This window comes from Panthera tigris, chromosome B4 (genome assembly GCF_018350195.1).
Source record: "Panthera tigris isolate Pti1 chromosome B4, P.tigris_Pti1_mat1.1, whole genome shotgun sequence".
Classification (NCBI taxonomy): domain Eukaryota; kingdom Metazoa; phylum Chordata; class Mammalia; order Carnivora; family Felidae; genus Panthera; species Panthera tigris.
In genome coordinates this window covers 9,770,586-9,794,820 of record NC_056666.1, presented here as the reverse complement: position 1 = coordinate 9,794,820, position 24,235 = coordinate 9,770,586, and the positions used below count along the sequence as shown (strand labels likewise).

Below are 24,235 nucleotides of genomic sequence, written 5' to 3'. Positions count from 1 at the left end.
CTTCTTAATCATTTCTTTTCCTTTTTCATCCACTTGCCTATTTGGTTTTATGGCCTTTCAAATACATAGGTACCCACATACATATCTGCATGTGTATTTGTTGTCATTGTTGAATTTAATGAATTCATAGTTTTTTTTATTACAGATGCTGACCTTTTGTCTAGTGACTAGCAGAACTATTGATCTTTTTAAAACGTTTTTATTTATCTTTGAGAGAGAGAGAGAGAGAGAGAGAGAGAGCATGCACACAAGTGGGGGAGGTGCAGAAAGAGAGAGGGAGATAGAGGGTCCAGAGTGGGCTGTGTGTTGACAGAAGAGAACCCAATGTGGGGCTCGAACCCATGAACCACAAGATCGTGACCTGAGTTGAAGTCTGACACTTAACTGACTGAACCACCTAGGCACCCCAGCAAAACTACTGATTCTTTAAGTCAGTCTGATTTATAGGTTCTTGATATTCACGCTGTTCTAGGATGATGATTCTCAGAAAATTACCAATCATGAATGAATCTTGGGAAAGTGGTAGTTCAAGAAAAGAAAAAAATGAAAGGATCAATAAAGGTATCATTATTACCACCGGTTAATGTAATTGAATCAATACCACTGAGCCATTGAAAGTTAACAAATCATAGAGAGATATTCAATAGAAATCTACTTCCTTTGAGATTGGTACCTTTTTCACTGATGTTCAGTGAAAAATGACTCAACAATTATAAAACAAACCTATGTGATATTATATGGATTTTATAAATCAAGATTTAATATAATATTACTTTAGGAGAAGTCAAAATAAATTTTCTAGCTGAAAACTATGAGGGCACTATTATTTTCAGGAGGAAAAAAAACCCTCTACCCCGAATACAATGACTCCATCCCAAATGTCTCATAATGGGTCTATTAGATATTAGCTTATGAGCAGAGGTATTTTCTTATTGTATTCCTTATGAGTGAAATGATGAAAACAAAATTTCCTTACTACCAAACTCTATCATGGCAATAGTGAGATAACTACCATCATCAGTAATCAGTGAGCTAAATTTTCTTAAATGAGCCAAATTTTCTTAAATACTTTTAAATATAGACTGAGCACCTTCGAAAGACCTTCTGCATCAAAATATTAAATGACCTGAGAAGTATAGCTTTCTTTTCCAAAAGAAACTACATAAAAGTGGAAAGAAACAGCATCAGTATTTTTTGGTGAATGACCAGGTTTCTGGCACTATTTTAGGAATGCAGGATACAGAGAAAAAAATTATTCTTGATGTTATATGAAAGGGACTCTTCTTAAGTAAATATTTACTAGCTTTTCCCAATAATATATCTGTAAAATTATTGTGGGAAATAGACTCTTTGCCCAGGGAGCATTTTATATTTAACTGAGCCAACACTCATTGATATTGAACAACAGAGAGATGAGCATTAGAGCCTTTGGTTCTACTGGGGAAGAAAGGTTTCTTTGAAAAGTTGTCGTAGTGGTTGTTGTCAGTTTCCTACCTAGCATCATTTCTCTCATTTCTTTTTCCCCAAAGAACCCCAGATTTGTTGGAGTACCTTCTTCCTTTCCAGACTCAGGTGTCTGAGGTGAGTCGAAACCTACAGCTCCAAGAGTGAGTGTGACTGGTCTGGTTAAGTTTGTAGGAGGGGCCACGTGATGGAATTTGGCACAATGGCTCATGGACATCACATGCAGGACCATCTTAGGAGAGCTCTTTCCTGCTGTCCTGGGAAAGGTTCCAAAAACGTCTCCTTTTCTTTTCCCTTCAGCCAATTTGTCCTGTGCATTGGGTGTAGAACTATTGCTCTATCTCAAGACCAGTCAGAGGAGAAAGCTAGCAGACACGAGAAGGTAGAACCAAATGAATTGCAGGAAAATGAAGCAGTGCCAGGAGATTAAGGCAAATCATGAAGCCTATCCTACCTCCGGATTTCCAGTGATTTAAGCCAATTAATTCCCTTATCGTCGAAGCCAATTTGATTGGGTTTTCTGTTACTTTCACCCAGAGTCATCTTAAGTAATACCTATTATTACCTGAATAATTGGACAATTAGTAACTAGGAAGAGGGTGCAATAGAAGATGAACATGAATACGGACGAAATCCATGCTACAAGTTCACATATCTGCTGAAAATGATCAGTAGTTGTATTAATTACCTGATAATTGCCTACTAATTCTTCACATGTCCTAATATGAAGATTTTTATGACATTTTGAGATTTTATACCTCTATTTTATCGCTTCTGATTTTTTCTTCATTTCTCTTGTAAGTTTTCATCCTAGTATTGGTCTTTTGTATACATGACCTTGAAATAAATTTGAAGTGACTGGTTAACGTCATTTCTGAACCCAGAGAAGATGGTCTGTGTTCACAGGAAGCAAATAATCTATTTAGGGAAAGAAATCATCTAAGTTTTAAAACACCGTAGTAACTAACGCGACACATGAAGTAAAGTCTTATTGGGAACTGATTGAAGCAGATGGTTTGTGGTTCAGAAACTCAGGACGGCATAATTTAAGGCTTTGGGAACCAGCAGAGGCTTGGGAATGACAGAGACACTCGTGTGGGGCTTCAAAGACAAGTGGAATTCGAATCTGCAAACAGGGCTTGTGCTGGAATGTGGCAGGAGACTATGTTTGGCAAGATGGTTGAAGGGTAAGAAAAGAAGCCACAGAATCTGGACTTAAACCCATGAGCAACAAAAATAGACCTGAGACCAGGCGCTCCTATATCGTCAAATTCTGAGACGGCAGAGTTCTCTGTGAAGCCACTGCCTTGTGACTATGCGTACTCGTGTTTCTCTCTTGAAGCGGGTCTTGTGTCTTCAGTTTTCCTCTAGGACCTTAAAGAAACATGAGTAAGAGTACTGCCTCATCACTGAAATGGTTAATTTAAAATGTTTTCCAAGTTAAATGTTAAAAAGAAAGCACAAATCTCCAAACAACCTTTATTTATATTTACTTCTAATAAGAGCTATAAAACATGTCTCAACAGGCAGCAATTTAATTACATCCATGCATTTGATCCGGAGAACATCCTGTTTACAATAAACCCTTACCTATAAATGTACATTGAAAACACAAATTAAGCAACCGCGTTAAGCAGTGTGGTCTGTTTCCTAGATGCCCTAAGTTTTGCTCTGGAATTGTTTCTATGACCTCAGGGAGCCCCTGTGTTCTCTGTACAGTCCATTACGTTAACTTTACTTTAAATTTGGGAAGTCAGAGGCATGGGACCATGTCCCCAAGGTAGGGATATCACAAAGAATTTATAATTTCAAAAGTCAACCGCTCATCCTAGGAGTCTTTCCAAAAGACTTGCGAATTTCTTTATATAAGAAAGAAAAATGCTATTCTTGTTCAGCTGCCCAGGAATAAAAGCTATAATCAGTCACGTGGTGTGCTTTCCAATCGTTGGCCACATTTCATTTTGGGGAGTGGGCTCGCTTTTCGGAAGGCGCTGTTTGTTAGCAAATTCCCATAACATTACCAGGGTGTTTTACTACCTCTAAGTGGATAGGATTGGAAGAAATGGTGGAACTCTGTGGTAAAATGTTTATTTTTGTGTGAATTACTCTTTCTGTTGTAGAATCGCATAGCACCCACCTACCCTCACCCCCCACACACGGATAGGTAAAAACCCACCCACTCTCCTGGCCTTTGCTTATGTGTGCAAACGTACACACACAGAGCTTTGGAAATTAGAATCCTTTTTTTAGTAAAGAATATTAAAAAGTGTGACCCTTTATTAATAAAAGAACATACACCTCCTACGATATTGGCTTTAAATTTTATTTCACGTTGTGACACGATATATAAACCCACTAAATACACACTGACTGAAACAAACATTTCACTAACCCATACTTGCCTTTTTAATATGAGATGCACTCAGAATTTTTTTATCGTAATAGTATCTTTCGTTGAAAAATAAACAAGGGAAGGTTATAACCCATAACACTGATTTCATGTCACTCGCTAATGGGCCACATCAGTTGAAAATCACTGGCTTTAGGTACATGATGTAATGTTTGTGGACAATTCAAACACATGTAAACATATTCACATATTGGTTTGTGAATATGTAAACTAGGATTCTCCTGAGTCAGGGATTACCACTAGAATAATTCTGAGACTTGGTATTTCATTCCCCCCCCCCCCCCCATCTTTCAAGGTTTATCTATTTATTTTGAGAGAGACAGAAACAGCACACCAGCAGGGGTGGGGCAGAGAGAGACAGAGAGACAGAGAGACAGAGAGACAGAGAGACAGAATCCCAAGCAGGCTCTGTGCTGTTAGCACAAAGCCCAATGTGGGGGCTCGGACCCATGAAGTGTGAGATCATGACTTGAGCCAAAATCAAGAGCCAGATACTTAATAGTGATACTGACTGAGCCACCCAGGAGCCCCTCAGTATTTCATTTTTAATGCCATCATGGTAGAAATATTTGTGCTGCCAGCACTTTTTCCCCTTGGGTAATATCAGTAAATTATATAGCCTAAATTCTTTTAGATGTCCAGAAATCTCTTGAAACATCAAGAAATACCAAAGCAGCTCGCTCCTGCCACGTCATATTTCTAGAACCAACTTTATTTGAGACCCCTTGCTGTGCACATGTTCTTTGTGACATGTTCGAGTGCAAAGAATATTCCACAATGTGATGAATAGATAAGCAATTGTTGAGAGTGCCAGAAAAGCTTCGGAGAGTATCCGTGGGCTGGATTACAGGACAGACTCTCTCCCACGAGGAGTACAAGCCAAGTGGGACCAGGATTTGGACTTGATGCGTGCCCTGTTGTAAATGCGGGAAAACACTTCTCTGCACCCGCTTGTGTGTTTTCAGGTAGCACATCAGTAGGCTAGGTAAAACCTCACCTTCATCAATTCAGTGACCTAAGCAGGTCATAATTTGTTGTTACACGCACATCTTTTTGCAGAAAGGTTATTGGCCTATTCGGCTTGGGAATGCATTTTAAACTTTGTAATCAAACAACAGGGGGTCAGGCGTGTTTGGCAACAAATGAATACATTAGTGTTGGAAACCACACCGGAGCATTTAACTTCTCACTCAATTTTTTAAAAATTTCCACTCACAAACTGGAAATATGATATATTTCACAAATACACTTAAGTCAAACTCATTAAAGCAGAATAGTAAGCTTATTGTTTCCAAAACCAATACAAGATTTGTGCTCATTCATCTCTGTTTTCACCTTACTCCTCTGGGAGCAGGGGGTAATAACTAATAAAGCTTAGTCATGAAATCTACAGCCCCAAGGCGAGGTGATCTGACTGATCAATGTTAAGATGCAGTACAATGCTTTGCCTCATCAGCATGAAGCTCTCTCTAGTCAAAGGAACCTTCGAAGAAAAAAAGGCAAAAGGCACCATCTGGATGGAATTACAAAGTGGCTGATGTGTCTAATGGCTTTGTTGATGGTGGTCCATTTTGCCCTGAAGGAGTTACATTATAATTCTGTTCCTCTCGAGGCAAACTTCATTCTGCCTCAGAAGTGGATCAATAGCTGACTTGGGATTTTGTTCTTGTACTTTTCAGAACGTTGACTCTCCTCTACCTCCAGACAAGAGTGCGCTAACCTTGCTTTCTAAAGCAAACACCCTCATGAACACAGCAGACAGTCACTCCATTTCATGCAATTGTTTGTAAGGCGGTGGTGACACTTAGTTTTAAACAAAAGGATAGGGGGAGGGGCTACCCGAAGATCTGATTTATAACAGACCCCCAAACCAAGATTACGGAAAGATTTGTCACAAGACCGACCCTCCGGTATTTCTCAGAGAAGGAGATATTGTTAGCACAATGGGATCTTAAGCCTACTGGGTTCTATTTAAGAGCGTAAGGAATATTCAGGGATTTCTAGACATCTCTAAAACATTTTGAAATCCTGAAACAATTATTTTGAGAAGTGACGTTTGTTATTTTTGTAGGTCTTTATATCTGCTTTAACAAAGGGATTTGGATTTTACAGATGCTAGTATCTAAATTGGAATAAGAATGGAACAGATTTGGTGACTCTGGGGACCTCACTATCCGCACCCATGGCAACTATATCTGAACGGTGTCTCCCACTTCAGTTCAAGGACGACTTTACCAGCTGAGCTTTAATTAATGATAAATCAACAGACAGGTGACAACCATTATATTCTTTCACCTTATCACTGGGGCTAGAGTTAGTGACAAAGTTTTAATTAAATTTTAACTTTATCTTACTTAATTAACGTTATATGAAGACGGAACACACATACATGGGCACATACATATTGGCATGGATGTATTTGTTTAGTAATTAAAGTTTCCCAATTTCTGATTTTATACCAGAGGGTTGAAAGGGAAAGAAATAGTATTTAACCCAAATTAATCCAGTATAAATTTAACATTCCGCAATTGTCATCCTCAAACGTAAAATACTTGAGTGTCTGATAAATGTGCAATAAATGTTAGTTAACAATAACAATTTTCCTGGTCTTGTTTGCCCGCCTTTGTTCGGAGTATCTCTCCACACTCTTGCACATTTTTCCCACAAGCCTGTCCATGGGATACACTGGCTATAAATAATAAACATACTGATCTTTTCAGTGACTTAAGAGAAAGTAATGGCCCTGGTTTTCATGGATCCATTTTATACATTTAACTGAGGGGTAGGGGTCATGTCTACATGTCCTTCCTAATTCCCCAACACTCCTATCAGGCCGCCTTTTCTTGTAGGGAATTACCCCCATCTTTAATTTAGAACTGTAGGGGAGGCTCACTATAAGACATTTACAAATACTTAAAAGCAGAGAGAAAATATGAAAGTCACTTTAAATCATGTCACCTATTGATAGCCATAATTTATATTATTTACTAATTTCCTTTGTCTTTTTTTTTAAATGCATATATTACTTTCAGTCTTTAAAGAAAACTAGGATCATCCTATCAGTATGCCCTAGTGGCCTATTTTTCACTTAGACATTTTAAATATTATGTCATGTCATTAAATATTCCTCAAAACTATTATTTGCAATGACTGCTTAACATTCCTTTAGGTGAATAAACATTTCTTTTCTTCTGTGTTAGACATGTAGATTGTATCAATATCTTGCTATTATAAATAAATGGTAATAATCTTTTCACACTAATTAAAAATTTTTTAAAATGTTTGTTTATTTTTGAGAAAGACAGAGAGAGGGAGAGAGGGTGTGTGTGGGGGTGGGGCAGAGAGAAGCAGGCTCCAGGCTCCGAGCTGTCAGCACAGAGCCCGTTGTGGGGCTCAAGCCCACAAACCCCGAGGTCATGACTTGAGCCGAAGTCAGACGCCTAACCAACTGAGCCACCCAGGTGCCCCTGCACACAATGTCAGTAAACATTGTTGACTGATTCCGGTCCTTTGGGGGCCATTTAATCCACAGTTTGATGGATTGTACATGAAGCTGTAATTCATTTCCTTCTTTGGGAGCACTGAGTAACTGTCAGCTTGTCATGATGTGTCTCATGTCTCCTGGCAGTGGAAGGCAACGTGCCCTCTGTAAGGAAGCCAGACCTCAGAGCAGCTGCAAGCTGATTTTATATCCAGCCCAAACTTCCCAAAAGATCCAGAATCACTTACCTTCTTTCATAATGGAACAGTGCATGACACAGAGTAGATAGGCACCAAATCCTTGTAAACAGAATATCCAAGAATCTGTTGGACATTTCGCTTGCTTATCTTACAGGTGCTTCAAACTTAACAATGTCCATATGCTGAACTCTTAATAACTGCCACGAATCTCTCATAAACCAAACATAACACCCTTTGTGTCTCTCTCTCCCTCTTCCCCATCTCAGCAAACTGGGCCATGATTCACACGTTTTGTCAAACCAGAAAGCTGGGAATCATCCCCGACATGCTTGTCTCCCTCACCCCATGCAGCAAGTTCTGTCGCTTTCTCTACAGAATCGTCACTTCCAACCCATCTTCTGTCGTTGCTGCGGCCACTAAGTACCCTGGCCCAAGCTACCACCAGCTCACGGTGAGCCCTTCTCTCCGGTCGTCCCACCTTCACCACTGATCTCTTTCATACTGACATTTTTTAAAAATTCATTTGCAGCCTTTTGCACTGAGCATTTTATTTTATTTTTATATTCTTAAAATAAATATTTATCCACTTTTGAGAGAGAGGGCATGAGCAGGGGAGGGACAGAGAGAGAGAGAGAGAGAGAGAGAGGGACAGAGGATCCAAAGTGGGCTCTGTGCTGACAGCAAGTGACAGCCCAGTGTGGGGCTTGAACTCACAAACCATGAGATCATGACCTGAGCTGAAGTCGGACACTCAACCGACTGAGCCACTGAGGTGCCCCTGCACCGAGCATTTTCATAAAATACAAACGCAGATTCCTTTTAAGGGTTAACAAGTCACTGCCTGATTTGTCCCCTGACACAGGTCCTCTCGTAGGCTCTGTGACGATTCCGATGTTTGTCGTCCTCAGGGAATCCACGTACACTGTCCCTTTCTGTTCTGGATCTGTCTCCCCCTTCCCTGGGGCCCTTCACAAAGCTGTATTCTTCTTATACTTCAGGTCTGGACATATCCCACCTTCTACAACACCCATCACTCTCTATCAATGTGCCTTTCTTATTTTCCTCACTGCACTGACCATGATTTATAAATACACTTATTTTTGGTTTTCCTTTGTCTCTCTCACTAGATGAAAGCCACAGAAAAGCAAGGGCCATACCACCTATTTTATTTACAGGGTTTGATTCAATGCCTAGCACAGTGCGTGGCACATAGTGGACCCTTCAGGGGTAGTTGCAGGGATAGACATGACTACAGGATCCATCACTCCGGGGTGGTTTGGGGATAACTTAGAACAGTCTCCATCTATAGGTCCACCAGGCTCCCAAAGGATGGATCTTCTCCTAGTTGGGCAACACCAGCAACTACTTTAGCTTATTTTTCCAAAGCTCCCTGAAAGAATTCTATCCCTGAAAAAAAATCTAGATCACCGTTTTGTAAGTTCAACAAATGGTTTCTAAGCTCTTTCTGCAAGGTGCATTGTATTCTCTGGCGGTGTGGCACTCCGATGCCATCCAGCTGTCCCTTAGACAGGAACGTGACTTGTCTCCTACTATTCGTCTCATACTTGTCTTACGTTTCTCACTGTGCACCTGGCCCTACTGCGGAGCCAAGGTTAGGCTCACAATCCTACTAAGGGACATGGCTAGGTGGTGACAGGGCAGTTATCCACTTTGCTGCGCTTGAGATATTGAAATCATTATTGTAATCATTTAGTAATGTAATTATTTTATTAATGCTTATTAAGAACAGCAACTCTAAGACCAACATCATATGATCCAAATCGCCAGTTTTGAGGCCTAAGAGATTTAGTAACAGGTTTAAGAAAATCAAGGAACCACCTCACAGAGATTGCTGGTCTCTGTTCAGTGTTCAGCACAGAGATGGTGGAAGGAGAGTGAGGCTTCTCTCTTACAACATGCATCGGAGGGGCGCCTGGGTGGCTCAGTTAGTTAAGCGTCCTACTGTGGCTCAGCTCATGATCACAAGGTTCGTGAGTTCGAGCCCTGCGTCGGGCTCTGTGCTGACAGCTCAGAGCCTGGAGCCTGCTTCGGATTCTGTGTCTCGCTCTCTCTCTGCCCCTCCCAGCTCGTGCTCTGCCTCTCTCTGTGTCTCAAAAATAAATAAACACTGAAAAACAAAAACAAAAAACAATACACATTGGAACTTATTTATGGCGTCTAGCCTCATTCAGAAGCTAAAGTTAAAATAATTCACTTCAAAAAGTTTTGATTTAGAACTCTATCAGATGGCTAATCAATCCCAAATCTAGGTCTCTTTTTTGGCTGAGCCTTATTTGACACAGCCTCTTTCCAAGAGGCTGCCAGCACTAGTGAAATTCTTAAATTCTCCATACGCAAAGAGAGCGACTATAGCACATTTTGCCAAATAAATGCATAATTGAACATTAAACATCTGGTTTTTAAAGACTGTGTCAATATTGTCCACGTTCTCTGTTATCCTGGTTTTCTGCAGATTTACTTGTTGCCCTCAAAGAATACAGACTATTCGGTTTTCATAATAAGAAATCCTGCTGCAAGATTTAAAAATAAGACAGTGAATGAAAGCCGTGAAAGGCAAGGCAGCTGATTTGCCTTAGATGAATGGTGAAGATTTAGGCAACTCAAGGATTCACGCCCCGGACTGGCCATCTAATTAAAATGAGAAATGAGACAGACAGCAGCCAAGCAGTTTGGGGAATTACTAATCAGGCAAAAATGTAAAATAGGGACACTATCTTTTAGAATGTTCGTTTGCATCTCTTATGTCACCCAGTCCAAATGACAGGCAGGAAAGAATATCAACATGATGCAGACCACATTAAAAAATGGCTGACCCTCCTAATGGCACATGATAGATGGGAAGAACAGATGATCAGCCTTGTTCAAGTGCAGAAGAATTGCGAAATTACCAGGGAGTATGCAACTTACCCAAAGATAGCTACATCAAGCTCAGAGATAGGGAGTACTGATGATGGGCTAGTTCCATGGTCTTTTTAGAGAGGTCATCTTCCATCGGAGGGATACCCGCAGAAAAAAATATCCACAAGTAGTGAAGCAGAATGAAGGTAGGTGGTCTATGTGGGGATAGATGGATCCGCTGGAGGAAAATGGAACTGGTTTAAGATTATACTAACTATTGGCAAGCAGGCCAGTTAGGAGGAGGTTAAACACAACACACATCTCAAACCCCCAGGATGAAGCCTGCTGCTTTTCGGAGAAAGGATCTGCCAAGTTCTCCACTTCAAAGAGAGCTCCGTAGGGGTGCGGACGAAGGGAAGAATTTTGGAGGGACATGTGAAAATGTTTACATGGATCCAGGAGAAGAGACTGAACAAATTCACATGGACTAGGAAATTGCCTTGAAAACTATAAAATGAGATAGGGGCCAAGAAAGGAAAATAATTTAGTGAGAAATCCAGGTGCTGAAGCAGCAGTTTTGACCAATAGAATGTTATTGTGCACACATGACTTCCATTTCTAGTTCTCTAACTTCTTGCTTGCTGAGTGATGATGGGAAAAAGAACCACAAGTAGGCCATGTCCGTGAAACAGGCCTCTTTGCAAATGTCTCTTCAGTTTTTATCAGAGGTGTTTTTTCCCCCTATAGCTTTACATGGCATAGTTTTGACGGATTTGACAACAAGAACCTTCCGCATACCTTTTAGGGAAGGAGCTTTTCCCACAGGAATAAACTAATATTCATGTCTGTGAGTTGACTTTTCTGAGCCTTGATGTTCTGGTGATGTCCAGGAAGGCTGGCCATGCATGGGCTGTTTTGAAAACCTCATGTGTGAACCCCATGTGCCAGGAAAGGTTGGCAAGATGGAAACAGGGAAGGTTGCTCACTAGCTTTCAATTTAGGTAGAGAGTGGATGTAGGCAGGAAAAGATTCCTCTTCTTCACACAGAGCCTCTCTGTGACTTAAAAAATCTTGATCCTGCAGTCATAACATGAGGGGGAAAAATTAATGGCAGTATTGGCCAATTTAATGTCAGATTGGAAAGGGCCCAACTCATGTTAGATACTCAATAAGTGCTTGCTGAAAAAAGAGAACAATTTTTCTAGTGTAATAGGCAAACATATAAATACATATTTTGAAGTAAGAATATGCAATGTCTTTTCATCACACAGGCTTTTGGTAATTGACATAGAGGGTGGGGCATGCTTGGTTGGATGGGATGAGGTGTATGTGACACCCACAGTGGTGGGTCACACAAATGCTAGAGATGTCTGCGATGGCATAGGATCAATACAAGCACTGGTGTCAACTTTTCCTTAATTGGGAACCAGTAGATACCATAGGGAATTTCTCTGTAAAAGTACTCTTTAGACACTTTGGAACTGCACTAATATAAAGAAGTACTAAATTGCATGTACTATTACTGCTAATTTATGACCAAAAGATTTCTCCTTGTTTTTGCAAATGTGAATAATTCTGCCTAACATCTCCAGGCACTGAAATTATATGCATCTGAATGATTTAAGACGCAAAATAACACTGATCTTTTCAAAACTCAATAGGAGAGAAAATAGGTGTTTAGAAGTGATCGTGACTTCTAATGCTTTTCTCGTGATACAGGTGGCAGAGTGAGTTAGTAACATTCGTACTTCTTTATATGGACTTGAGATTTTAGAGTTTCTTTGAGCACTTTTGGATCATTTTCACTGCTTCAGATATTTGTAAAACTGTCTTACCAACTTATTTGGAAAACATTCGCTTAAGAACAAATGGATTTTTAAAAAATGCATGTATAACACATTGGTGTGAAGAAGGAAAAGGATATGAGAAAAAGTTTGCCTCTATCTTTCACATCTTGGAACTATCAAAGATGGTGAAGGATGCTGAACTGGAGTCATTTCACTTACGGTGGGCCCCCAGAGCCCCCATTTTGCTTTCCAGGGTTTTGGTTATCCCTGGTCAACGGTGGTCTTAAAGCAGATGACCCTCCTTCTGACATATGGTCAGAAGGTCACTGGTAGCCTAATGCTGTATCACAATGCCTACATCATTCGCTTTGCTTCATCTCATCACGTGGGCATTTTATCATTATGCACTTCATAACACAGATGAATACAGTACAATTAGGTATTTTGAGTGAGGGAGACACCACATAGCTTGTATTACAGTATATTGTTTAAATTGTTCTTATTATTACTGTTTTGATCTCTTACTGTGCCTGGTTTATAAATTAAACTTTATCATAGGTATGTATGTGTATGAAAAAACATAGTATATATGGGGTTTGGTATTTTTCGTCATTTCAGGCATCCACTGGGAGTCTCGGAATATATCCTCCATGGATAAAAGGGGGACTAGTCTATGTCTATATCTATATCTATATCTATCTCTATCTCTATCTCTATCTCTATCTCTATCTCTATCTCTATATCTATATCTCATTGGAACATTTTCCTTAAATAGTGTCTTTAAGAGTTTATAGGGGGGGCACCTGGGTGGCTCAGTCAGTTGAGCATCTGAATCTTGATTTTAGCTCAGGTCACGATCCCAGGGTCATAAGATCGAGCCCTGTGTTGGGCTCTGTGCTGAGCTTGGAGCCTGCTTAAGATTCTCTCTCCCTCTATCATTCTGCCCCCCACCGCCACCTCTTAAAAAAATAAATAAAGAGCTTATGTGGTCTGGATGGTACCCAACCAAAGGTAATTATCCTTTCTGTGTGATAGTCTAATTGTTTCCATAGCAACCACAATGGGTTAAGATGTCACAAAGAGGATTAAGATTTCATTTTAGAATAAACAACAGGAATGAAACATCACTAAGACAAAGATGCTGTTTTTGCATTAAATAAATGAGTGGGAAATAGACAAAATGGAACAGCAGTATTTTCCAATTAAAAAATTTCTTGCACTTAGAAGTTGCCTGTCAGTGAGGGAATCCTCAAATGTGAGTTTGCACAGATGGTGTCTTCTCATCAGGGGTGAGAAAGACCCAACTATATGTAGCCATTTAGAGATTAGAGCTAGTCTCAGTTTTTCTAAGCACAGTCCTTTATCTAGCTGCATGGCATGAAACACTCTGCAGAAAGTGTGTATTATTGTGTGTAACCTGTAACTTGTCATTTTAGTTTTTCATCAAAAACGCTCCAATTTCTCCTAGTCTAAAGAAGCTTGCTTTGCTTCTAAAGACCACCCCTTATTCCAGTGGAGACAGACAGCTGCTTTCACACGCTGTATCACAAGGAACGTCTTTGGGTACCTTCCAAGTCAGAGGAACTTTTTTTTTGGAAAGATTAAGGCTATTATGGACTCAGAGGGATCTATGGACTGTGGAAATATTTTCTAAACCAGGAGATGAACCCCATAAGAACCAAGGCTATTGTCGTCCCCATTTACCCAGAAATGGAAACAGTCCTGGGCACATAGTAGATACTGACAAAGTATGAAGGAGCAAATGCAAGTGGTCTTAGCGTACATTCCCAGTGAGGTGGAAGACCCTGGCCAGGGCAGGGAGCACTGCCCTAGTCATGCAGAGACAAAGCTACACTGGCAGGTAGACACCAAGCCATTCTGGAAACCATGACACACACTGATGGTTCCTCTTGCCATTTCAATGGAAGCTTCTCTCTTTCTCCATGGGATGACTTAATGCTACATCTTTTGGCTAACCTGATTTACTCCAAGTTGACTCTACCTGAGTGACAATGTTCTTGTAAAGAGATGGTGGAGAAAGGGGTGTGTGGCCATACACAGAAATAAATGTTAGTTGATTAAGGATCTAAGTGGAAGATTCAGGGGTGCCCGGGTGGCTCAGTCAGTTAAGCGTCTGACTCTTGATTTCAGCTCAGGTCATGATCTAACGGTTCATGAGATCAAGTCCTGCACCGGGCTCTGTGCTGATGGCAGGAAGCCTGCTTGAGATTCTCTCTCTCTCTCTCTCTCTCTCTCTCTCTCTCTGCCGCTCCCAAGCTTGTGCACTCTCTGTCTCTCTCAAAATAAATAAAGAAACATTAAAAAAAAAGGATCTAACTGTAAGACCGAAACCATACAAGCACAGAGAGAAGTGAATTTCTCCTTATCCTTGAGAAAGACTTGTCAATGATGTCTTAAAATCAAGAGGTAATAAAAGATTGATACATCTGACTACATAACAATGAGAATATTTTACATGATAAAAACCTCATATAAATAATATCAAAAGACAACTGATAAACCGGGAGACAATATTTGCAACATATATCATAGACAAAGGGCTAAGGTCCCTAATACATAAAGAACTTTTAAAAACTTGAGAGACAAAGGATCAAAAACACAGTAGAAAAATGGGAAAAGATTCAAACAGATAATTCATGAAACGCATATGAAAATGTCCTTACACATATGGAAAAACAGTATGGTTAGAGTGTAATCTTAAATTTTGAATTAAATTTTAATGAAAAACAAGTCTGATGTGTTTCTCACCTATCAAATTAGCAAAGACTAAAAAATATAATAACATAGCCTGTTGTCACACATTCCAACTAGGAATGCAGACTGATAAAAAAAAAGTCTAAGAGATATTTGGCAATATCTATCAAAGCTACATATGCACTTATTTTTTGACACAGGGGTTTCACTTTCTAGGAAGATAAACCTAAAACAATATGCAAATACATATGCATGTGATTATTCCTTATAGCATTGCTTGTAATTGCAAAACATTGGAAAAAACCTAAATACGCACAAATAGGAGGATCACTGAATAAACTAGTGTATAGCCACACAATAGCATAGCATACAACTGTAGAAAATAAATTTCCAGAATATATTGTTAAGTGGAAAAAACAAAATGCAAACTAGAATCTATAGTATGCCACCTTCATGTAAGAAAACGCACAAGTATTTGCTTATTCGTGCAAAGGAAATATAGGAAAGATAAACAGAAACTGAAGAGACTGGTTTCCCAACAGAGGGTGGGTGGGAAAGGGTGAGGAGAATGGGGATACAGGGGGTTTTGATAAGGAGGGACTGACACTTTTCTGAGTATACCCATTTGGATAGCTCTAACTCTTAGAACCACAGTTTTGTTTTACCTAGTCAAGAAAATCAAGAATAAGAAAACAAGACATGTGGAAACCTCACAATGAAATACTAACAATACCAAGTTAACATGAAATGTATTATGAATTGGTGACAGAACCACACTGAAGGGGGGGAGTGGAGAGAAAAACTAACCAAAATAACTTTAGGAAACAATACTATGATTAAATGGTATAAATCCAAAGACAACACACACACACACACATCTGTATACAAATCCAATTATTAAATTTGTTTCAGGGTATGGGCTATACATTCTGAGACTACTTTATATGTATATTAGGGTTGAATAAATAAGTAAATGCATTGTACATAATGAGAACTAGGTTCTTCACTGTTACAGAAAGAAGCTATAAACAAGGAAGGTGAAAAAGAACCTGTGGGGTGTGGATTGGAGTCTGCCTATCTATCTATCTATCTATCTATCTATCTATGCAAACAGATGGCAATAGAAAAATAGCTGTTTGTGGGTATGGTGGTTTGATATACATACATATATTTTCACTAGCTCTATCTGCTCAGAGGTCCTATAAGCAGTGGTTTTTCAGTAGTAATTGCATACATTGGGTCAAGATTTTGGTTTCTAAACACTATTTTCCAATAAAGGGAGCAGGGGTTCCTTGGAGACATGGTAGGTCCCAGAGTTGGAGCAGAGAAATATAAGAGCCTGAAACATCTTGTGGTTCTATAAAGTAGCAATTGCTCCAAATGGTTGGAGGACAAATGAGTCAACCCCAAGAGGTTCCTCATGGCAAAGTCTGGAACTATTTGAGATATTTATACTTTTTATATGTTTTATTTAAAAATAAATGAGTATTGGGTAATAGAATGGCATAAGTTCATACTGATATAAATAGATAAATAAGGGAGAAGGAATGTCTTTTTAAGAATTCCAACTAATAAATATAGAAAGAATGACATAGAAAAGTCACCACTGGGCAAATAACATGGCAATAAGTGTTGCAGACAAGAGCCACAAAGTGGATGCTAAAATTAGGGTGCAAAGGCTTGAGGAGGAATCAGGATACCTGCATAGTCTCAAAGTCTTGAAGATAAGGAATTTCAAGAGAAAAATAGCAACTTCAGAAGTGGAAATGTCTAGTAGATACACCTTAACCAGCTGATCAAAGTCAGCTTCCCCAGTAATAAGGCACATCAGCCTCATGAAGGCCCAAGTATGATGCCCCGAGAAGGGCAACGCCATTTCTGCAGTGTTCTTGCCAAAATGAGTAACCTTTCTGATCAGGAGGAAACATCAGAGAAACCCCAAAAGAGGGATATGCTATAAAATAACTGACGAGAGCTCTTCAAAAATGTCAAATTCACACATGATGAGGGAAGAATAAGCAAACTTCACAAATGGGAGGAAACTAAGGGGTAAAGGGCAGCAGTGGAAAACCTGGTGAAATTCGAATATGGTCCATAGTTTTGTTGAGTTTTGTATCAATTTAATTTACCAGTTATGCTCATTTTACGGTGATGATGTCAACATTAGGGGAAGCTGGATGATGAGTATTTAGGGACTCTTCTATTTCTATAACGTTTCTGCAAGTCTAAGATTATCTCAAAATAAAAAAGTAAAAAAAAAAAAAAGAATGCAAGGTGCAATAAAATTTGTTCCCACATGGTACAGTTTTCAGGAGGTTGCATTGATCATTGGTTAGCATTGGTGTATCTAAACATTTGAAGATTTGAATAAAATTCACAATTTTTTGATACTTAAATAATCATTGTGAAAAAATAGAAAATCAGGCAAAAGAAAAAAAAAATCTGTCATTCCACTGTTAATCTGTTAATGTACATTTGCCCAAATTTTCCAATGGATGTAAATATGCATGTATTAAAATGTGAATATACGTGCACATACATAATTTTTTGTTAGAATCCGATTCCACCTGATAATTTGCTTTTTTCACTTAAAGTTAAGCTAGTATATATTTTGTATACACCTAAAATCTCACTTTTTCCCCTTTTATATAGATTTTAATTTTTATAAGGATTTTAGATTTACAGAAAAATTGAGAATATAATGTAGAGAATTCCCATATACTTCACACTCAGTTTTTCCTACTATTAACATCTTATATTAGTATGGTACATGTGTTAATGAGCCAATACTGACAGATGATTATTAAGTAAAGTCCATATTTTATTCAGGTTGTTTTTTTTAACCTAATTTCCTTTTTCTACTCTAAGATCCCATTCAGGATGCCAAAAATTGCATTTACTTGTCATGTCTCCTTAGGCTTCTCTAGACTGTGACAGTTTTCTCAGATTTTGCTTATTTTTGATGACCTTGACAATTTTGAGAAGTACCAGTCAGGTATTTTGTAGGATGCACTTCTATTGGAATTTGATATTTTTTTCAAGATCAGATTGGGGTAATGGGGTTTTGGGAGGAAGACCACAGAGCCAAAGTGCTATTCTTATAATATATCAAGTGTCTATACCATCAAGATGATTTATTTATTTTTATTTTTTTATTTTTTTTTTATCAAAATGATTTATATTAACATGTTGATATCAGTGTTGATCACCTGGCTGAGGATTGTTTTTCAGCCTTCTCCACTATAAAGTTCCTCTCTAGAGACCCCATTTTCCATACTGTACTCTTTAAAAAGAAGTCACTATATATATTCCACATTTATTTATTTTTTAGACTGTTATTTAATGTCTTATTTTTTATAAAGAGATAAGAGAATTTTATCTTGTAATAATTGTATATATATATGTATATGCACATATACAATTTCAATAAGACTTTTAAAAAAGCATTGACAAAAGTTATACAACTTTGGATGGAGACAGAAATGATCTTTGAAGTTGTCTCATCTTCAGTTTCCTTCTTTCTGCTTCATGAAACATGAAAGAGATGCCTCCCATTGAGAAATATATTTTCTTCTATCTAAAACTTTCAGTTTTAAGTTTAAATATTTAATTTACTAAATCCTGGTTTACTCTATATTCTGTCTGAAACCTAAATCCATGTAAAACTTGAAAAGATAAAATATTCAAATGTTATACATTGAAAGAACTCCTTAATTAACTTCATAATATCAACAATTTTGAAAATATTTGTTTTAACAATTTTCACCCTAGTTGTCTAAAGATCCAAAGATTTCAAACTTTGTAATGAACATAGTTTCATGATTTTTACCCTTAAAGCTTAACTTTAAAAAAGTTTGCATTTTTAATACATAATGAAAAAAATATTTATTTATTTATTTATTTATTTATTTATCTATCTATCTATCTATCTATCTATTTATTTAATATGAAATTTATTGTCAAATTGGTTTCCATACAACACCCAGTGCTCATCGCAACAGGTGCCCTCCTCAATGCCCATCACCCACTTTCCCCTCCCTCCCACCCCCCATCAAACCTCAGTTTATTCTCACTTTTTAAGAGTCTCTTATGGTTTGCCTCCTTCCCTCTCTGTAACTTTTTTTTCGCACTTTCTTTTCCCTTCCCCCATGGTCTTCTGTTAAGTTTCTAAGGATCCACACTAAGAGCGAAAACATACAGTATCTGTCCCCCTTTGCCTGACTTATTTCACTTAGCATAACACTCTCCAGTTCCATCCATGTTGCTACAAAAGGCCATATTTCATTCTTTCTCACTGCCAAGTAGTATTCCATTGGATATATAAACCACAACTTCTTTATCCATTCATCAGTTGATGGACAGTCAGGTTCTTTCCATAATTTGGCTATTGTTGAAAGTGCTGCTATAAACATTGGGGTACAAGTGCCCCTATGCATCAGCACTCCTGTATCCCTTGGGTAAATTCCTATATTCCACATTTAAAGATAGAGTCTAATTTTAATGGCTTCAGAAATATGAATGTCTTGTAGTATACCTAACCTATCTATTTTTTTCTTTTTTTGGTGGACACAGAGATGGTTTTCAACTTTTAATTCCTATAAAGAACCTTGCATTGTGTCTAACAAGGAACATTTATCTGTTTATGTATTGCTGATTATCTCTTTAGAATAAAAACTAAGAAGTGGAATTGCTGGGTCAAAGGATATGTACAGCAAGGCATTTGACACATAGTGCAAAGTAGATTCCAGAATATCTGCAGCAATAGTCCCATGAGCATGCATCACCGGGAGCACGCCATTTCTTTACATCACCTATGAATAGCTGGTGTGGGTAAGCATGATATAAGAAGACGTTGGAGGGGTGGAGAGATGGCCCAACTGAGCAGGGTATACAAAGAGTTTGCCTTTTATTCTCAGTGTAATGGGAGGGCATCAGAGGCTTGTTAGCAGGGGAGGGATCTGATCTGCTTAATGTGTTGTAAGCCATGACTTCGTTTCTTAAAATGGTCAATTAGATTATGGCTGGGTATTTCCCTTTGCCCTTGGCTGGAGGTCGTAAAAACAAGGCAATGTGACAGATGACCTCCTCTTCTTTCCTATGCCAATCTAACTTGCCATCAAGTGGGGAAGCACACAAGATAGGGCCAGAAAGAGAGGAGAGAGTGCTGACATGATTTATTCAGAGGGAGGGAGTTGGGTGGTGGGGTGGGATGGGGCAGAGAATGGGCAGAGCCTCCCCACCGCTGAAGGCCTTCCAAACGGCTGCTAATGAACTCCACCTTGTCTGCCGTGTCTCGTGTACTTCATTAGAACAAAGAGCAATGGGGACATGAGAGGAACAACTCACAGACAGCTGACAGTTTTCTGCTAATTTTGAATCCTGGCAGCAACACATTACCCAGGATGAGAACATAAGGTAGCATCAGAAAGAGCTGTTCAGGGATAATTCCGCATGAGACACTGGATCTATCCTTTGGTGCTACTGAATAATTCCTCATGCAAAGATGTTTATCACGCTCGGGATGACAGAGGGCTGATAGAAAGCACCACAATCTCCTAAATCTTCATCGCTTTTCAAAAATGAGGATTAAAGAGAATGATAGGAACAGTGCATGAGCCATTAAAAAGACCCTTCAGAAAACTTTTTAAACATGTAGGGAATAGTTAGACGGGGCCATTAAATATATTAAAGAACAAAATGTTAAAATTTCTCACGCGTTTTCTCTCTAAAAGGTCTTGCCATTGATTGGGACATATAAGTACCAAGGTTCTTTAAACATCTCAGGAACAACCAGATGGCACATCCATCATAGGGCCTACTGAGATTCAGAATTAATCTTTAATTACTTATTTATAATTTATAATTACCCAGATAGGGGCAGCTCATCCTACTTGAGTAATTTTCTCTGCGGGATTAAGTTGTGCCATTTGGAAGGCATGTTGACTCTTTCAATCCCTAGAGTTTTAGAAACATGTATGTCAGGGCACCACATCATCACGAGCAAGATTATCAGTCAATACTCGTACGAAACTACTGAGCAGATTGGTCTTCGTGGTTTACTTTTGAAAAAATGATGAAATCATCTTACTCACTGAATCCTGAAAAATTGATGGTCAGCACATATAGGCCAGTAAGAAGGCTGAAAAGATTAAGCTTGAAGGTTTTCTTTTTCTTTCCTCTCTCTAACTCAATGGTCTCATCCTATGGGTACGGCTTTGTGAGCCAAAACAAGCGAGCAAGCAAGCAAAAATAAAAACCTAATCTACTGCCCTTAAGTTTCAAAATTTTAACCTGAAGAGTACTTTATCTAGAATTGATCTACAGATATTCACATTTTGCCAGTTTGATATGCTTGATACATTTCGGTAACTGGGCAGGAAAAAACAACTAGGAGATGGGAAAAAAATGAATAGAGATGATCTTAGCAGCAAGAAATTCTGAGCTAGAGAGCGGGCTACATTCCTAGCACCTTTATTTTAAAAGCAAGCAGGCTATCATGAGCATTTATAGGAAAACAACAAAAGAGGCAAGGACAAAGCCCTGCCAGCATGTTGGGCCAGATTCTTTGTTAGGGTTTTGTATCTTGTTTTGGCTGTGCAGAAAGACTCCAAGACAAAGAATGAAAAAAAAAAAAAAGATTCTAAGATGGCAGAATTTCAAAACTGGACTGCATGCTCAAGAAAATCGAGTCTAATTCTCTTACTTTACAGATGAGAATGGTTAAGTCCATGGAGGTTTGGTGACCGATCTAAATTCATACATTGTGTTGTTGGCAAGCTTATTCATTTAGCAGGTGGTTTTTGGCTTTATATTGACTGTGCTGAGTATTATTAAATTTTAGGCACAGAAATGAGAGTGGCAAGTAAGCGGCAACTATAAAATATCTGTTGACTTTCCTACCTCCACACCACTTCTCTCAAAAATGATGACGGGACACAATATGGCTTCATGTAACCTAGGAAAGACTAAGGTGCAATAATTGTCCACAAGTATACGAAATATTCTGAGGAAGATGTTAACCCTTTATTATCACCATAAGGATGCAAACAAGGCAAATGGGTTCATGTTACAGTGGAACAGAATTCAGTTAAAATAAGGAACCACTTCCTGGATGCCATGGTGATTAAGCGTTGAAATTATTGACGGAACTTGCTGATAGTATGAAATGAAAGAGATATTCATGTTTTCAACTCTAGTTTGCTGCAAATTATTCATTTGGTTTCTCATGAGGTCCTGTTTCGAGGACTAATTCCTGGGTTTTAGCTGCACAGTTGTTTTTGATATAAAGTATATCATTGTTACTGTCTCCAAGTTGCTAAAATTCATAAAGACAGTTTCGCTCTTGTGCTACTGTGTTCACAACACACGGCACAGAAGTAGTCTGTGAAATATGATACCTATGGAGTTCTGAAAAGTCAACTGTAAAGCTAAATTCAGAATTTAACTTTTTAATTTTTTATCATGGACTTCACACTAAAATATTGAAGCCATGCACCCATGGAAATCTTTTGGTTCCTGATGTTAATAATTGTCTGTAATAATAATTCCCAAGGGTTGAATTCCCACTTTGTGACAGATTCTTTAAACTTATAAATTCATATAATACTCTCAAGCAACCCTCTTTCATACCTGTTAAAAGAGAAGGAAACTCAGAAGATAAGGTACATTGCCCAAACTCTCACCCTCATAGCTGGTAGGACAAGGTTTGGGACCAGAGGTAGGTTAACCACAAGGGTGGTGTTTAAGTGTGAGCTTCGGGACCCCTCACTCACATGAGTCCCTTCAAGGCCCTGGGAGATGCCCCAGAAATGTGTTTACAAGACAGGTGGCCAACTTCCTAGTTTTCCTGGGACTGAAGTGTTTACTGGGGTACAGAACTCTCACCACTAACCCTGGGACTGCCCTAGCAACCTGGGATGGTTGGCCAGACTATTATAAAAGGTCATATAGTTCTTTAAAAAATTAAAAAGTGAGACATTATGATCACAGTGGATTAAAACAGCTGTATTCTCCTGCCCATATTTCCTTCTCCTCCATCCCACCTCCCCTTGTGATACTGGAATAGCCCCCGTACACTTTCAGGTTCTAGCTAAAGTGGGGGCTAAGCTGCAAACAGTGGGATATACTTACATAGTCCTCAGCTACTTCTGTGGACAGCTAATTGTTTGCCAGCGACCCCACATTAGGAATGGCTTCCAGGACTACTCCTATGCCCACTTGGCCAGCCTACCTAGCACTGTGACAAGATGATGCAGGGGCAGATGTCCAATCGTGCTACAAATACATCCCAGTTAGCAGTCTGCATGGAAGCATGGAGGAGATGGAGAGAAAACAGGATGTGAAATGCACAGATCCAGAAGCTGTGCTGTAGAAACTGCAGAAAATGTAGAAAATCTCACAGCTCATATAGGAAAGACACTTGAAAAGGTTCTCCCAAATTTCACAACAATCCTGAATACGTACATGCCTTTACCCATGACGAGTTGTCAAGTTGGAAGAACTCACAGTGATGATGAGAATCACCACCAGTTTCTGGTGAGTCGTCTTGGAAGACTGAATTACCTCTCTGTTTTCTCATAAAAAAAGAAACACGTGATTGTTGTCACATCAAAAGGTAATCAAAGACTAGGCAGCCACAAATGATAGGGGAAAATAGTATTATTGAGATATGTTAAACAGTTATTCAAAAATATATGTATGTTATTTTTTCTGGACTTTTAAATATTTTACACATTTGTAATGTCCTGTAATTTCCCCTTCTAAATAGATACTTCTGAGCTGATTGTGTATTTGTAATTTTGTATTCTTCCTAAAGGCGCTCTACCATATTTAAGTTTTAGGTCCCACAAAACCTGGAACCATCCTTGGATGGACCTACGGTCCCGGGTGAAGCGGATTCCACAGGTTGTCCTCTCTCTGATGCTCCCCCTGGGCACACTTTGCATTTCTTTACATGCCTAAAGTCTTTGTCTTTGATGATGGCAGTTGGGGCATTTATCTCTACTGGCAGATAGACAAAGGAAAAGTTTGAAGAAAAAATATAAATTATGGATGTGATGATGAGAAATGAGAAAAGCAACGCTCTTAGAGAAGCTGACAGGCAGAACAGACCCAGGCATAGAGTCTACTTGTGGACACACAGAAGCCAAGTGCAGAAATATGCACCAGGCACTCTGCTTCTCCCTGGGGAGGGGGGTGTCCATTGCCTGATTGATTGTTAGTAGATTGCACTCTGATGTTCCTTTTTATGACAAGATCTTTTGTGTGTGTGTGCCATATGAAGATGAGCCACTCTGTTTTTCTTTTGGCGTGACTGGGA

At 38.9% G+C, this 24,235-nt stretch overlaps 1 long non-coding RNA gene across 1 annotated transcript in view; it reads right to left on the bottom strand.

Annotated features, from left to right (window-relative positions):
• The window catches only part of LOC122240562, a 67,776-nt gene that overhangs the window by 671 nt on the left and 42,870 nt on the right, over positions 1–24,235 (bottom strand). The window contains exon 2 of the long non-coding RNA XR_006220342.1: positions 2,707–2,838. This is a non-coding gene — a long non-coding RNA (uncharacterized LOC122240562). The remainder of the gene's footprint in view (positions 1–2,706; positions 2,839–24,235) is intronic.